Source organism: Phoca vitulina, unplaced genomic scaffold, assembly GCF_004348235.1.
Source record: "Phoca vitulina isolate PV1807 unplaced genomic scaffold, GSC_HSeal_1.0 scaffold76, whole genome shotgun sequence".
NCBI lineage: Eukaryota > Metazoa > Chordata > Mammalia > Carnivora > Phocidae > Phoca > Phoca vitulina.
Genome location: NW_022589779.1, coordinates 3,304,785 through 3,320,106, shown reverse-complemented (window position 1 = coordinate 3,320,106; position 15,322 = coordinate 3,304,785).

Here is a 15,322-nt window from a genome sequence, read left to right as displayed (position 1 = left end):
GGCTTCAACTTGAATTTTTGTCCTTCTAAATTTCTTCCTGAGTTTTGGAACTTCTCCCATATGCTATCCTCAAGAGCAAAAGGAACTTTTCAAAGAAATGAAGAGTTAAATAATCCAGCACAACCTGTTTGTACAAGATTCTGCTTTGTTTCCATATTCAAGTTGCAAGTGTTTGGCTTGCTCAAAAGCAGGGTTGCCCAACTGGTCAAAAGCTATTAGGAGATTAGTCATGTGTGCAAACACAGGGACCAAGAGCCACATGTTTCTCTCCACCAGAGGCACTGGGAGTGTAAAGTGGGCCCAGTAAACTTGGTCCTAGTTAAGTATGCCAAAGAAAGCAAAGTTGCTAGAAGTTTTGGGCTTTTTTTGGCATTATTCCCCTTCTTGTGAGTTCAACTAGTGTTCCTAGGCAGACTTTGCACCCTTGCATGGGGGCAGACTAGCACCTGATTTTTCTGAAATTAGTATTTTAAGAAGCCATGCAAACTAACCTACTGACCGAAAACCTGGGTGCAATTATAAATCATCAGGTAAAGGACAAAACGTGGCATGGATATTGCTGCCCCAACACTGGTGCCGCACTCCTTCAAACAACTGGTGTCTGCGGACATCAAGCTCATCCTCAGTTTATCAGCAGAGGCAGATAAGGTAAGGGAAACATCTGCAGCCAGAGAGATTTCTGGAATTTTCCTACAGTGCTGAAATACCATCCAGAATTCAAGTGGGCCATATTTAGACAAAGATTGCCATGTTATTTTTTCTATCTTTTGTATTTTCCCTGCTATATAATAACATTAACACTCTTTACACAGGTCAGTACTATTTACCTAAGACTTTCCCACAGGTTTCCCTTCTTTCCTACCATCTCTTCTCAAAGGATTATGAGTACGTGCTACACTTTTTTGAGGGGAAAAATAAAAGAGAGGAAAAGTGTATAGAAATTAGTCAGGTGGGGATTGTAACTCAGCAAATCCACATTTACTGAGGGGAAGATGGAGCTGAAAATTAGTCCCAAGGTTTAAAGATTATGTTTCAATAGAAGCCTTCCAGAGTTGGGCCAACACTGTGTTTCACAGCAGGTGAGAAGAGAAAAAAGTACAGAAAAACAAAATAGAAGAAAATGCTATGGAAGATAACTCCTGAGTAAAACCTGACTAGGTGGAATGTTGACAAAGGGTGGAGATGGACTCAGGAGTTTTGCTGATGGCACCCGTGGCCTTCATCCACCTACGCACAACCCCGGGAACATTACCAAGAAGGCATCACGGCCTTTTCTTTTACAGGCACCCGCTTTACAGGACTGTGCCCCAGGAAATCAGGGAACAAGCACCTCTTTGCTTCCAGCTTCCCTTTACAACTCCAAGATTTTGGCACACTGGGACAAACAAAAACAGGTAGGAAAGGATAAACAGAGGAGATCCCAGCTGTAACTGGCTAAATAGAGTTGCTTTAGAAAACAACTTGGCTTTAGTCTGTATTATTCTGAATGTATAATCAATGTGGCCCGTCTTTTTCCAGGAAAAAACTTTTGCTTTGCTTTTTTTCTTCTACACTTTCACTCAGAATGAATGGCTTCCTGATTCACATGCCCTCAGAAAATGTGTTTGGAATAGAGACTCCCTGGAATCACAGATTAAAATGCCAGCAGAGTTGAGTATGTTCTTCCCTATTCTGAGCTGGTTAAATGAGAACTCATGCCGTTTTCCATGCAGGGAACTTCTCAGGTAAGACTATTAAAGCCATGGAGCCATCTACTTAGTGTGGTTATTAAAATCTAGTGTGGTTATTAAAATCCTATGGCACTCAGGTAAATAGTGTGTAAATTGGCAGCCAGAACATCTCTTCCTGTTCAGGCCTCTATATTTCCTGGATTTATAGAAGCAAAGCAAATAGGAAATATTTGGGCCTTCTCACCCATTTTGAAGCTATTAACTGAGCACCTGTGCAATGTATTAGCCACTGGAGTACAATAATGAACAAGATCTAGCAGTCTTTGCCTTCAGAGTCTAGAGTCATGAGGGAAACAAGCCAGTTAAAGGCAATTATAACTTCACATCCACTAGGGTAACTATCATTTTAAAATGACACAAAAAACAGTACATAACAAGTGTTGGCAAGGAGATGGAAAAATTAGAACCCTCACAGACTGTTGTGGGAATATAAAATGGTATAGAAATGGTGTAGAAAACAGTTACCACATGACCCATCAATTCCATCTTTAGGTACATATCCAAGAGAATTAGAAACATATGATCACACAAAAACTTGTACACAAATGTTCCTAAGAAGCATTATTCATAATAGCCAAAAAGAGAAAATGACCCAAACGTCCATAAACTAATAAATTAATGGCTGGATGAGCAAAAGGTAGTATATTCATACCATGGAATATGATTCAGCCATAAAAAGGAATGGAGTACTGACACGTACTACAAAATGAACCTTACATTATGCTTAAAGAAGCCAGACACAAAAAGACAAATATTGTATGATTCCAGTTATATGAAATGCCTAGAACAGGCAAATACATAGAGGTAGAAATTAGATTAGCAGTTGTCAGTGGATGGGAGAAGGGGGGAATGGGGAGTGACTATGAATAGGTGTGTGATTTCTTTGGGGGATGATGAAAGTGTTCTGAAATTATACAGTGGTGATGGGTGCATAACCCTACGAATATAAAAACCACTGAATTGTATGCTTTAAAAGGGTGAATTTTATGGTATGTAAATTGTATCTCAATAAAATGACATAATTATAATGCCATGTGACAAGTACCTCATTAGAACAGAGTGCTGTTTGACATATTTGGAGTGGAGCTGGAGGAGTCCAAAAAGGCTTTCTGAAAGAGGCGGCTCTCAAACAGAGACCACGAAAGACAAGTAGGAGTAAGAGAGACAAAGGAGGAGGAATGATCAATGCTGAAGAGAGAGCAAAGCATGCCCCGTGCTGAGGGAAGAGAGCACATGGTACTGGGGGGGGGGGGGGGGGTGCAGAAAGTTCTGCTAAGCGGAAGCAGTGCTGGCAGTGGGCCAGGAGAGAACGGAGCCTAGGGCTAGAAGGGGCTGACAGGCTATGCTAAAGACTTTGGACTTTGTCCTGATTATAAGGGAAAACCCTTGCAAGAGTTAAAGCTCAGGAGCAACAGATCTGCTCTGCTCTTCGGAAGGGTGCTTCCAAGTGCAGTGTGAAAAACAGATTGGAAGTGAAGCAAGGCTAGTGGCTGGGGGATTAATTAGGTTACAGCACTAATACAAGTCAGAACTGACCAAATAGGGAAAACTGGAAGGTACTGGGGAAGTTTATCCAAACTCTCTGTAATGCCCTGCCAACCCTAACAGCACTGGACTCCACCAGGGGCAAGAAGATAATAGTTTCGTAAGGAGGTAGTGCTGAGGCTGACAGCCGGCCCTATCCCCGCTTTTGGTCTAAACTTTATATTCAACCCCCTCTAGACTTGGCTTCCCTTTTCAGACCACCATGACCATAAAGATCCTCACCATTTCCAATGGAAAACTAGTCTACTCTTCATAGAGTATGAAATTGAGAGTCAGAAACACTTGGATTTCAAATTCCTACTCTGCCATTTTCAAACTATGTGACCTTGAGTAAGCCATTCCATTTCTGATCTGTTTTCTTCAAATGTGAAATTTGGAAGATACTACCTATCTCATAGTTTTTACTGAGGGTTGTGACTACAAATGTAAAAAGAAGCCTTCTACCAGGTCTGTCCTGTAGTGGGTGCTCAAAAAATGTGGTTCTGTACCATTCAAGCCCTCTGAGATGGTAACTCTGTGGTTAAAGTTTCCATCATAATTCTTCAATGCGAGCATGACATTGAAGAGCAGTAAGTAAGCCTTAGGCACGGTGCTGTCAATATTTTAGCAAGCTAGGAAAGACTATTCCACTAACAACCTAGAAATAGGTATTTGCCCAGATGACAAACATTAGTCATTTGCATCCACGGCTCCTTAAGTATGACTTCAAAATCAAATATATTTAAATTAATTCCTAAAAAGAAAGTCTGAGAGCTCCTCAGACAAGTCATGAAACAGGGCTTGTTTACACCCAAACGGAAAGGCCAAAGTTCCAGGTAAAGGCTCTCCTTTCTAGCAGTTCAGCATAACTCCCAGGCAGCAGACCATATAAATAGTTTGAGGCACTGAACAAATGGAATGCTGTCTGGAATGATAATGTGGAGAGAGAAAAACAGTTCGTGTAAACACAGCAGGCAATTTAATATAAAGAAACACATTTAACAAGCCACCTAGAGCTTTCTAGGCACAAGTGTCTGGTTAGGTTTTTATGCAGAAAGGAACGCATTTAAAGAACAGGCAAGAATAGAAAGTATCACAAAATGTCTTAAAGCCTTACTTAAGGAGCTTATTGTTATCAGCACTAAAACCAAGGTCTTTACTCTTCTCCTTTCCCAGGTTGCAATTTCTAGTGATAAAATGTAATTTTAACACTGATGTAACCTAAACGAGCCCCTAAACTTCCGGAAAGATCTCTCTCTCCCTTTCTCTCTCTCTCTCTCACACCCACACCCAATTATCTTCCATGTATTTGAAATGTTTCCCTCTCACCCTCTTCCTATCCTAAGAAAATTTACCTCCAAAGAAACAACCTTCCCAAGTAATTTTCTTTCTTCGCGGATCACTGTAATGGGTTTCCGAAAGCACAAGGTGGCAGAAGCGCACTAGAAATGCAACTGGAATCAGCTTGGGCATCCTAGAAACTGTAGCTACAATCAAGTTATTTTTCCGTTGTAAGAACAAATATGCTCAATAAAGTTTGGGAAATATAACTCTAAAAAGAAGAAAGAATTCTATCACCCAGAGATACAAATGTTTAATTCTTCTCCCAACTATCTCAGTAGTTGTGATTATACTAGAATATGCAACTTTATATCCTCCTTTTTAAACTTTAACAAGGTAAGCACTTTCGAACCTTATTTATTCATATATCTCGTTTCAAAAAAGATTTAAGGCATCTTCATGTGTCCATATTTTTGTAAACCCTTTAAAATGTTCATTTATTAGACTGTGGCTTATTTAATCTAGCCATTTTCCTATTACCAACAACTATTTTAAGTGAAACATACTCAATAATGTCTCACCGAGTAAATTTACATTTTTAAGATGCCATTTCCAAAAAGAAAAAACCCAATTATCAGAGAGAATCAGAACTGAACAAATATAATGGTAACCATTTTTTTCTAAAACAAAGAATGAAATGATGGTATCCTTCTCTGTCCAAACAGCATCTACTCAAAGACCTTTGTAACTCCAGTAAGCAAGTACAGAACATATGATCTCTTGAGCTGACCTGTATGTAATTGGATCTTATTTTTCAAACCTGTATCTATAGTGTATAATATGAATTATATGTGTGTATAATTGTATATTTATGTATAATTTTATATGTAGGAAATATTGCCTAATAATTTTTTTAAAATATTTAAGTTCTTCCCAAAGCAGCCAAAGGTCATTTAGACTTTTAAAAGACTGCCACTAATTAGATTTGCTCCTGGAAAATTAACCATAGCCAAAATTTATTGCTGCTTTGGAATCTTGAATCTGAATGCTGAAAAGAACTGTATACAAGTACCTTTGGTCGAGTCACCCATTATTATTCCCCTCTATTCAGGCAAGTGAAGCCTGCACCAGTTATCAGGCACCTAAGTAGGAGGCGTGGTACTTAGAACTCTGTAGCACCTGGAAAAATTTCGTATGTTTCAGGTCCTTAATTCATACCTTTAACACACAGGTCAAACTGAGAAATTAGAAATAATGTGATGACTCCTCCCCTTTTTTAAATGAAAACTTAATTTGTTAAATGAGCAAAATACTGACTTCCGAAGGAGGGAAAATTCAATTGTCAGGAACAAATATTACATTCAAGAAACTCCTGAATGCTAAGTCCTGACTCTCTCCTTTGTCAGAACTTAGTAGGTATCACATGAAATTCTCTTCAAAGAACAACTCCACTCATGACTCCCCCCAACCCCAGTCAGAACTCCAAACTAAAGGGCTCTCACTCTGATGGCTTCACTAGCTCCTTCCCAGCCTCCTCCTTCCCAGGCAGCTTTGAAAAAGTTTCTCTTTTATTCAAATGCTCTCAGTCAGTTCACAGAGGGGATTTCTTCTCCTCTGAGCACCAATGTTAAGTCTCCGGGGTTCAATACATTGCAAGTTGGAAATAGTGGAAGGGGCAAAAAATCAGCTTAAAGAAATTCATTATTAGTGCAGGAACTTACTGCACTTTCTCCACATTTCTTCTCCTTAGGCCTATATAAGAAGCTCAAGAGTCTAGATAATCTGACTGTAAACTCAGTTTCAGAAACTTTTTCTGCCTCCCTGATTGCTGAGGTTCCCCAAAGATTGGGCTTATCTATCTCCAGAGTCCTGGAGAAGATGAAGAAGCAAGAGCCTTGTCTATGGAGCATCCACATGTTAAAAGCCTAGAGACTGTGGTTTGGGAAAGCTGAAAAAGTAAACACCAACTACGATGACTGGAGACGCTGATCTTTCCTTTGCTCAGTCTTGTCCCCAAACTTCCAATAAAAATAATTTAGGTTTTTGCCCTCAGAACTATTCCTTACAGAAACTGCTTACCATCATACAAGAATAGCTTCCCCTATTTTTTGTTTATTTGTTTTTCCTCTATTTCTATTCTTTCCCACATAGATTAAACCAAAATAAGATTAGCCAGACCGAATTTGATTCCAATCCAAACCACACACCCTATGTATTCCATTCCAAATCAAGCTTAATTTACTGACTTCCTTGGGTCCCAACTGAATGACCTACTGGAATTCATGAACGAGGTCACAGAATATTATTGCAGGCCAAAAAAAGAATGTGAAAAACACAAACAAGCCTGGAAACAGATTGGCCCAAAGACATGACTTGGTTAAGATGTTTTTTGTGGAATTCAAATGATAAAAGATCAAGTCTTCTGACAGAAAAAACAGCTAACAGAGAAGCAGATGTATTTGCATTTACATATCATTCATTCATTCATTCATTCAGCGAACATTTATTGAGTACCTATCATACAATCGGCCCTTCCATACTCACGGACCTTACAATAGGATAGGAGACTTGAAGAGAACATCTGCTTTTCTGGTGCCCAATTTTGCACTGAACTGTATGTTGTGAAATCTGTGAGCATAATAAGCTTTATTTTTTATCTGCTTTATCTTCTGGTATTTTAGAAGCTGAATTAAAAACCTCCCTTTTGATTCTGGCAACCCATAGCTTTTGGATTCTTTAATCCAAAGGATTTTAGACTTTTTTTTTTAACCTTCTTTGAAGTCAAGATTGACCTCTAAAAGATAGAGCCAATTTCATTTGATAACAATATAAGAGCTAATAACATAACAGCTTTATATGGTTTTAAACTAGTGATAAGTCACTAATACTGTTATAGCTCATGTTACAAACTTCCACAATATTTTGGATCGAGAATTCCTCCCTATGATTCAGAAGATTCCTGCTTAGTCCTAAATCTTTGGTTTTGCTTTAACAACATATCATCTGCCCCATTTGGTTTAAAAACAAAAATTAAACACATGATAACAACAGAGTATAAATAGATCAGACTTTCATAAATAGAACAAAAATGTTCACTTCTTGGTTAGCGCATGTCATTTTGGTGGACAGGAAATCAGAAAAACTGTTTTAGTTCCCATTTCAGCATTATTTAGCTGATTAACTTTGGGCAAGTCTCTCAAGTTCTGTGCCACAATTTTACACACAATTAAATGGGTATGAAAATTGTCCTTTAAGTTTTACAAGCAGTACAAAATCATTAATTGTAAAATATTTTACGTAGTTTCTAGTGCTACTGGTATATGAATTCTGAAAAGGTCCAGAAAAAAAAACCCATTTCCAGTTCCATCTCATGTAATATCTTAAGAGACAAGGTACATTTTTTTGAGGTTTCTTGTTTAATATCTAGAATATTGTGTTCACATTCAATGAATTCTTTAAATTCCTTTTACTGACACTCATTTGGACCATGAATCCAGAATCATGTAAGTATTTTCCCTATTACAAGAATAGACTGACTGGTTTGCTCAAGTTACACAGTAAGTTAGCAGCAGGATCAAAGGTCAAAATCTCTGATCGATATCCTAAGCCTGCCAGGATCATAGGTAACACCTCTGCTATCAAGTGAGAACTGTGACACCCTCTCTAGTATCAACAGAATTCTCTAACTGAGCCTTATTGTAGCCATCAGTTCTCTCAGTTCACATACTAAATCTTTTTACCAGATCTGCTGCCTTCTCTTTCTCTATTCATGCCTAACGAGCAAAGACACAGATAAAAGGAAACCTGTAAGTGCAGAGGCAAAGAATGTGAATAATCCACAAGCCAGAAAAACCTGACTAAATAAGAATTGACTAAATGGATTTCTTTTCTACAGTTTAGAAAGTGAATTTCCCGAAATCATATGTTGAGTCTCAGGATATACAGCAAGGTACAATGTGAGTGCAATTAAATTTCATTTTCATGAAAACTTTTACATAGTCATAACATGGAAATGAGAAAGCTAAAAGAGAAAGAAAACACCTGTCACAACTCTGTCACCAGAATAAAACAGTAAAAAATAATCAAAATCTTCCAGAAAAGTTAGTATAGTCATCCAAGGTAATTTACAAATTGGCTGGAGAAGATCTATTGGTAATACAGACCCAGTCCTTACAGATTAGGAAGAACTGGAGGATAGAGACAAAGCATATGTGGAAATAACAATACCAATCGTTCTGCATTTACCATATGACACATATTGATCCAGGCATTCTTTACATCTTACTTAATTCTTACAAATGCTAGATCATAAAAAGTTTCACCAATCCTTTCAGAGAATTAATCTCTCCTTCCTCTGTGCTTGTTTATATTATGTCTATCCTTTAACTATATGTAAATTTATTGAAAACAGAGGCAATCTGATTGCTTTTAGTACTGCCTGGGGCATCTATCATAGTGCCCTGCCCAATAAACAGTACAGTTTAAATGAGTTGTTTTCAAACTTTGGATGCATAAGAATTATCAACAGATTTGTTAAAGGGCAAATCCCCAGGCTCCAGAAAACCGGACTCAGTCAGTACAGCTGAACTGAATCTAGTGATTAATTCAGATACTCAATAAACATTTAATAAGTACTTTATGTGGTACGTGTTATTAACTCCACTTTATAGACAAGGAAAGACATGGGTAAAGTAACTTCCTAACGGTCATAAAACTTGTAATAAATAAGACTCAGAGTTAGGCTAACATAGCAATCAATCAAGGTTCTCATTCACTCATTCATTCTTTCTTGCATTTACTTATTCAACAAGTATTTGAAAACCTCCTATGGGCTTTCAAAAGGAAAATGTAGGCAGACACTAAATGTCAATTATTTCTGTACCATTAGCTGACAGTCCTGGAAAAGCTTTCCCCTACCAATGTAGCCCAGAGTAGCCATCAGAAAGGGTGCACATCTAGAGGAGAAAAGGGATGTCCTAGAGTTTTATTTCTAGATACAGCAGCAATTCACTATTTTAGGAATAGCTTTTTACTTTGTATACTAAATTTTTTCAATTGGGAATATATTTTTTAAAATATCCTTTCAATCTCTTTTCCTGTGTAGTAGCTTAGTTGGCTATTTTTAAGACATTAAGAAAATCCAACTATCTTCTTCAATCCATTACCTTTGGTTCCCCCACCAATTTAAATTGAAGTCCCAAATATTTTTAGTTGAAAAACTAAACTCTATTGCCTGCCTTAATTTTTCTTACTAATCTCACTCATAGGGAAAAAAAAGTTCCTATTTCTGAACTTAATTAAAATAGAGATTGGGGCACCTGGGTGGCTCAGTTGGTTGAGCACCCTACTCTTAATTTCAGCTCAGGTCATGATCTCAGGGTTGTGAGCTCAAGCCCCATGTCAGGCTCTGTGCTCAGCAGGGAGTCTGCTGGAGATTCTCCCTCTCCCTCTCCCTCTGCCCCTCCTCATGTGCAAATACGCTCTCTCTCTCTAAAAATAAATAAATCTTAAGTAAATAAAATAGATGAAACTTTCTTATACTTTACAAATTTCATATAATGACAAGTAAATCAGCTGTTTAAGCTGAGCAAGGTAGTATCCTACTAGAGTGATATTAATCAGATATGTAAGATCTAAGAATGGGCAAGTATAAAATCCAGTATCTGAGGAGAGAATACAACAAAAGGAATGAGACTGTGTGTACAATTTCAAATTAATATATATAATTGGACAATAAAATGTCCACATGCCAGTTAACTCTTTTTTTAGGTCAGAAGACAAACATTCCTTTCAAATTTGTGCAATTCAGAGGGAAAAATGTTTTGTTCTAATCCTTTTTTAAATACCCCTGTGGCATTGTGCCACAGTGATAAAAAAAATCATCCCCAGTACCTACACCTATAATTGCCATCCTCTGTTTTGCTGCCTTACAGTATGCATATCCAAATCAACAAAAACTCCTTCTTGTTATCAAGGAGCAGGTCAGTAGACAAACAACCTCTTGCTTTGATATGCTTGCTGTTCTCTGTTATCAGGACATACTGCTCACTAGTAATCAGGTACACTGAAAAAACAAGTGGAAAAGTAGAGAAAGAAATTGACTTGTTGCCAACCTTCGTGAATTCATGCTGATTCACCCTGTTTGTTTAATTCCCATATCAGCTTGGCTAATGACACTGCCCTGGAACATATTTGTTCAAGAGTCCAGGCAGAGGCATTTCTTAGTAGGAAAGCAGGCCCAGGATGAGGCTGGGGATTTGAAAGAAGGGAGACCTACCTGGTGAAATAATCAGAGCTTCTCAAGTAAACTAACTCAAGAAGCTCTTTATTTCTAAAAGATATTTTCCTTTACCCAAGGCTTTGCTCAATGTTCCTTCAATAGCTACATTTAGCAGGGGATATAGAGATTATATTACATTTGAATCAATACATACTGCATTCTTTTTTAGGACAGAGTTTTGAGTTGCTTCTAAGGACAGATAACCTCCCTAGAAAAACAGATATATAAAACCAGATGGTAGTTTTATTACTTATCCAGAGCTTCCTGATTTTTTTTTTTTTAATTTCAGGAAAGAGAACCATTATAATGTTCTCAACTTCACTGGCACAAATCACACTATAAGAGTTACTTCATTTTAATTCTTTTCCCATCATAGCTATGAACAGGCATTGTATCACATATCTTACATGATTTATCTCATTTATTTTTCACAATTGACAAGTTAGTACTACTTTGTCTTGTTGCAGATGGTGAAATTATAAAGCAACTTGTTCAAGGTCACACAACTAACAGTGGTACAGCCAGGATCTGAATTCAAGTAGGTCTAACTTGGAAACTCGTGCTCAAGTGGGTTGGAAGCTGCCACTTCAATAGGTAGTGTGCATACAAAGAGCATTAGATGCGGCCCTCAGCTGTAATACCATGATTCATTAGATGATGAATACATTTCCTAAATATTCCTGGCTATGGTTGATACCAACCCTCCCTCCCCAACTCCAAAGTTTGCTTCAAATGCTAGGTCCTAAAGAAGTCTATCCCAGTCCTTTAGGAATTCAATCTCTCACTCCTCTTTTACTTGTGTAGATTCTATTCTTTAACCATATGTAAGCTTTTTGGGAACAGAGACGGTCTGACTCCTTTGAATATTCCTGTGGATGCAGGGGACTCAGGTGTAGAAAGAGAGGAACTATCACACTTAAACACTGCCTCCGACTATCTGTGACACTGAATTGAAATCATGTTCTAAAGAGATAAAGAGTTAATTTCTCTTCTCCATCAAAAAATAAGTTTTATAACTTTCTGTATCTTACAGTGTTTTGTAATCTCTAACCTTCCCTCTAAACAGACCCATGTTACAGACTAATCTTGTCAGTAGTCAGACACCTCAGTTTTCAGGTCCTAGCAAGATATGATTCCACTTATACCACCATGTAACATCAGGGTAAACGACATGCTCTTCTCAGTCTTACCTCCTCATCTGCACAGAGATCATCAGCTTTTTAAATGTTAGGAAGATATTATAAACCCATTTGAGACCAAATAAGAGAACCTCCTCAAGTAGCCTGGGAAAGAGAAACAGCTCATACCAAATTTCTATTTTTAAGAGTTTTTAAAAATCTAAGTATAAAAAGACTAATGCTAGTCTATAAGTGAACCAAGGGTAAATCCTCAAAACTGGATCTAATTCTCCCACATATGAAATGAAATAAATTTTGGGGGCAAGAACCACAGCAAAAGGATAAAATGTCCTAACCACTCAGTTACAAAAAAAAAAAAAAAAGGCAATTGATGATTTCATCACAGGGGAAGTGTTTCTCAAGTAACTAGACAACAAAAGCCTGTAAGGTACACTGTACTTAGTTCCACCTCAACTGCAGAGCTCAGAAGAAAAGAAAAATTCAGGAAGAAATAGTTTTATTTAGCTGTGGGTGACTTTGGGAATTTATGAGCTATAGGAACACAGATATTTGAGATCCATTATAAAATTAAACATAGAAACTGAATAATTACAAATGCTTCCGAAGATCAGAAAGTACTAGAAAACTGGGGCCTTGACTCCCACTGAGGACTTACTAGCATCAGCCATTGAAGACATGATTTTGGGGCAAACCTAAAATTCATATAACAAATTAATGACAGTATGAATTCATGCTCTAAATCCACAATCACTCTCAATTTCTCAAGATCAGGGGAATAAATCCTTTCCAAACATTAGATTTATAAGCATGATTTTGAGAACACAAACTATATAGCCCATGACATGTATTAAGGCTACCATTGCTGTCAAAAGATAAATGAATTTCAATTCTCATCTTTTGGAAAGGTCCAAAGAACATTCTAAGAAGCAACCACTCCTCAACCCTATGTCCACTTTTTTACTGGGAAATAAAGAATAAAATGATGTAGGTTAGGATTTTTTCACTGCTGTCCCTTGTACCTAGAACAAAGCTTAGCACAAAGTAGTGTATAGTAAGTATTTGTGAACCAATGCAAGATGCAAGAATTTAGGCTACAGCTGGTTTCCATATTCAGGAATAAAAGAGTGGATCCTTCCTTCTGGATGAAGGTATTGGCAGGAGTAAAGGATTTTGCCAATATTAATTATTAGGTGCTCCCCTAGGATGGCTGCCAGCAACTGGGTTTTATTCTAAGCACAGTTTAAGGACTCTTGATGGCCCAATCAGTCACATGGTAACTTCACAACCTGCCTTAGCCATCATCCAACTTTTTTTTTCATTTAAAAAAGTAAAAAGAAAAAAAAAAGGTAAAGTAGTTTATATTAAGCAATATGTACCCTAACACTCAACTTGATGCCTTTTAAAAAAAATCTAGTGTAGGCTGTTCTTTCAGACGACCCATCCCGTCCCCCTTCTTTAATAAACCACCATTTTGCACCAAAGACATCTCAAGAATTCTTTCTTGGTGGTTGGCTCCAGACCTCACCCCACGGAACCTCACCTATATTCCAAAACCACATCATATGGTGACTGAACGTGGGGCTTTGAGTCTTCACATCTGAACTCAGCTTTGGTGCAAACTTGATGTCTCAAGAATTCTTTCTTAGTCGTCGGCTCCTGAACTCAACCCACCGAATTTCACCTATAGTCCAAAACCCCATCAAGAAGAGCAACCCCTGGACTTAACACCACCCACTTCAGATTTCCCCACCAGGTGCGGGAACCTCAGGATATATTGGGGACCTCGAGGAGAGGAATCTGCCCACATCTATAGTATCTCTCCACTTAGTGCTGAGACTCCGTCCCTACTATGATTTCACATCAACAGATGATTCTTACCACCCACAGAGATACTTCCTTACTGACTTCCTGTCAGCCTTAGATTCAGCTGCCTCCCCTTTCGTAACTCCCCTGGGTAGGGATATCTCTATGCCCCTTTTCAGCAGGAGGACGTTTTACAGAAAATGAGACCTTCCACCTTCAACAACCTTAGATTTAAGGGTCAAAATTGCTCAGGGAGGAAATGAGGAGGGAGCAGAAGGGGCTAGCTGAAGACAAAGTGGAAGCATACACCCTGCAACCTCTTCCACCCCCACCCCCACTCTGGGTGGGACATGAGTGACATTCTTCCAGGAATCTCCCAGCTGTTTTAAGGTTAATACCTTGCTGGGGGAGAAACAACCTGGACAATGGCAAGGTCTCTGGTATCTTGTAAATCAGTCCTCTTTAGCATATGAAAGTTCTTTTGAAATCTCCCTTTTCCTTACTTGCCCCAACACGGGGACAGAACCCATACTTTAATAAACCACCATTTTGCACCAAAAAAAAAAAAAAATCTAGTGTAGTTAACATACAGTGTGGTATTAGTTTCAGGTGTACAATATAGTGATTCAACAATTTTATTATGTTACTCAGTGCTCATCAAGATAAAAGTACTCTTATAACTCCCTCACCTATATCACCCATCCTTTTTCTAACTATCAGTTTGTTCTCCATAGTTAAGAGTCTGTTTCTTGGTTTGTCTTTTTTTTTTCCCTTTGTTCATTTGTTTCTTAAATTCCACGAGTGAAATTATGTCTTTCTCTGACTTATTTCACTTATACTCTCTATCTCCACCCATTTACCGCAAATGGCAAGATTTCATTCTTTTTTATGGCTGAGAAATATTCCATTGTATATTCCATATACCCCCCACTCCACACACACATATTTTCTTCATCCATTCATCCATCAGTGGACACTTGGGCTGCTTCCATATTTTGGCTATTGTAAATAATGCTGCAATAAACACAGGGGCACATCTATCTTTTCAAATTAGTGTTTTCATATTCTTTAGGTAAATAATCTGAGGTGGAATTATTGGATCATATGGTAGTTCTATGTTTAATTTTTTAGGACCCTCCATCCTGTTTTCCACAGTTGCTGCACCAGTTTGCATTCCATCATCCAACATTCTTAGTCCTCCTCTTCACCAGGACTGCCTCCCAACCAGCTGTGAAGACTTATCAATGGCTGGCACCACTGCATAGAGTCTCATTCAGAGGTGACTAGAGATGGAAAAGTCTAGTCTCTATTAAAATCCATAGTATGAGTTTGAGTCAAATTTTAATGTGGTGGGGTGAAGAAACTGCAATTTGGTCACTTTTTTATTATGAATTTTAGCTTATTATATAAAGCTCTCTTTTCACACCCAACTTACAGAATATCTATACATTTTTACACAGTTATGTGGCTGCATTCTAACTTGAACACTTTCAAGTGATTTACCTACTCAAATAAAATCTTGACTTTTATAATTAATCTGAGATTCTCAACAAGCATGAAAAAAA